This window comes from Asparagus officinalis, chromosome 7 (genome assembly GCF_001876935.1).
Source record: "Asparagus officinalis chromosome 7, Aspof.V1, whole genome shotgun sequence".
NCBI classification, from domain to species: domain Eukaryota; kingdom Viridiplantae; phylum Streptophyta; class Magnoliopsida; order Asparagales; family Asparagaceae; genus Asparagus; species Asparagus officinalis.
This window is the reverse complement of record NC_033800.1, coordinates 117557424-117560235: the sequence shown is the minus strand read 5'-3', so window position 1 is coordinate 117560235 and position 2812 is coordinate 117557424.

The window sequence follows — 2812 nt, the reverse complement described above, 5'->3', positions numbered from 1 at the left end:
AACTTGAAGTCGATTCCTGACTTTCTAATCTTTAGCTGACCATCGATTGTTGGCGTCGAGTCTTTATCTGCAACGTGTTGTCCGGCGTCGTGTTGTTGAGTTATCCTTAAGAATATTTATGAAAACATTCTCCAGGAACTTCTCAACGAAAATTAGGGAACAGTTTATACTCATATACCTTATTGGAGTATTTTCTGTGTCCAAATGAGCTGAACCGGCTTGATAATGAGCCAAAAAAGGCAGTAATTCGGCTCAAAAAATCTTCTGATTTTTCCGAACATGTGGGAGAGGCAAGAATAATTCAAGGACTGAATCCTCTAACGATTTGAAGTTGTTTCGATGCTCGATTCGGCTTCAATTTGGATTCTGGTTCAAACCCGGTCTGGTCCGGTTCAAGGCCGGTTTGGTTCAAGGCCGGTTCACCCTACAAAAGGGGTCTTTTTTCTTTTCTTTTCCCTCACCTAGGGCCGGCCACCTCTCTCTCCTCTTTTTTGAATTTCTCTTCCCTCGAGCATCCGTTCTCCCTCAAAACTTGATATCCGTCTTAGATCTAGCATTCCTTTGGATCTTTGACTGAGAAATCCCTCGAAACTTCCATTTTTAGAATTTCTCTCAGGCCCCTCGAGCGCGTGGTTCGAGCACTTTTCAAGATCTAATTTTTATTGGATCTTCGAGCTTTCCCTCAGGTATATCTTCCATAATTTTAGCATTTTTTTATGCTTAATTTAATTTATGAACTTGTGGGATTGCATGCGAGGGTTAGGATTATGATTTGGCGCCTCGAGCTTATCTTTCAGGGGGTAGAATTGCAATAAAAAGAGGATTTTTTCTAGATCTGACCTCTTGATTTATTTTGTAGGTCATTATGTCGCGAGTCTCGAGAGGTCGTTCCCCTGCTGCATCGGCTGATGGCGTGCTTCCTTCATATGCTGGTGAGCTATTTTTTGCATATTCGAAATTTTACAAATTCCCTCTTTTTTTTCTGAAAATTTGCAAATTGGTCCTTTTAACCCCACGTTGTTCTCCTTGGTGAGGCAATCGGGAAGAGCCTTGATTCTCCTTGGTGAGGATCGACGCTTTAAAGATAGGTTTTGCTTGGTCAAAACCATATCTCAAAATAAAGGGGGCGTTTTGACGCTGCATTGTGTTTTATAAGGCAGGGATATATTGTCGATATGCCCTATCTTATAAATGCACAATGTGGCCAAATCGTCTCACCCTTTATAAGGTAATGACTCTATCTTACCGATTTGTAAGATGAGTTCAATTTCCTTTTATACCTGAAATTAACAAACACTTAATTGCTTGTTTTCAGTGGAGTATCCTTCCGGAGCCTTTTCATCGCATACGGTGAATGGACGTCGTGACGAATATTATTCGACGTCTGATGATTTTTCGCCGATTCCACCTGCTTCCCAGTTTGTTCCGGGCACGTCGACAGAGGTTGCCCAAGTGGTGAAGGAAGGTGGACATCAAGCCCTTCGTCAGCTGATTACAGATGCGCCCCTCGTGAAGGATGCTAGTTCCGTTCAGTCTCTCAGGAAGACTGATTTCTTGTTTGGCGATTCTGTCAGAGATCCCGATGCAGCATTTATTGACGCCGAGCAGTGGCTTCATAAGACTGGCAATGGCTTCTTCTATTTACCGAAGATTCCTCAGCACCGTTCCTTGACTGAGCTCAGGCGTCAGGCTGTGAAACGGGAGATGTCGTGGCGCTTGACAGAGGAGCATGAGAGCGTTCACTGTGGCTACATTACTCCTCAGGCAGTTCCTGGTTCGAGCAGGAATCATATTGTTGGACTGCGTCCTGGAGTACTGGGACTAGATGCACCGCCCCGTAACGAATTCCTTGCCTCTGCTTCTACTTTGAGGAATCGCCTCGCTAACTTAGGACGGGAGATGCCTGCACCGCGCCACAGATTCTATGGTTGGGTCCTTTCTTTGGACAAGTTTTGGTGGGCTCGTATGATGAAGTACGTCTTGAGTCGATGGAGCGAGGAGTTGCATGCTTGCGGTCTTTATGCAGCCATTCGTGCCACCATGCATGATTTACCCGTTAGTGCGAAGCATTTCTTTGCCTTATGCGAGCTTTATAATCCGGATTCGAACACCTTTATGACTAGGCACGGAGAGTTGGGTTTGGCTCTTCATGAGATGCATAAGATTTCTGGTTTGCCCATGGGTCAGATGTTATACCAGGAGTATTTTCCTTCCAACCATGAACTGAGTCAGCTGAAGGATCGCATGCCCGACCGCTACGAGACCTTATGGGACCTCACTTGTCACTATCACATTGCTTTGGCGCAGTCTAAGCCCCTAGCGAAGAGGACCAAATCAAATGTGAGCCTGAAGCAGTTCGCATCATATTTGTTCAGGAATCTGGAGAGCCATTCTGGCAAAACTATTTGTGAACTGGCACCGTTGACTCCTTCAGAGGTTAATAAGTTGCTGAAGAAGACTGGCGCCCGCTCCTATACCATTAGCAGTCCTGAGAGTGGCTTTCCTGCAGGGACTAAATTCAAATCATTCTTATGCCATGCGACCGCACCGATTCGTCCGATGACTCTTCTTGCCGGCTACCTCGCCATCTGGTTAAAGAAATGCGTGGTCCCGTATCAGTCTGGTGACGCTCTGCCACTGGAAGTGCTCTACCCTACGGTTCAACTTGCCTACGGAAAGGAACTTTCCCTTCTTCCGGTGATGGTGGCTAACATTCATCGAGGGCTTTGACAGATTTCCGATACTTTTACACGGGAGGAGAGTGAATCGCCGACTCAGATTCCTACCACTAAGGTGGAGCTTCCGTATGTTT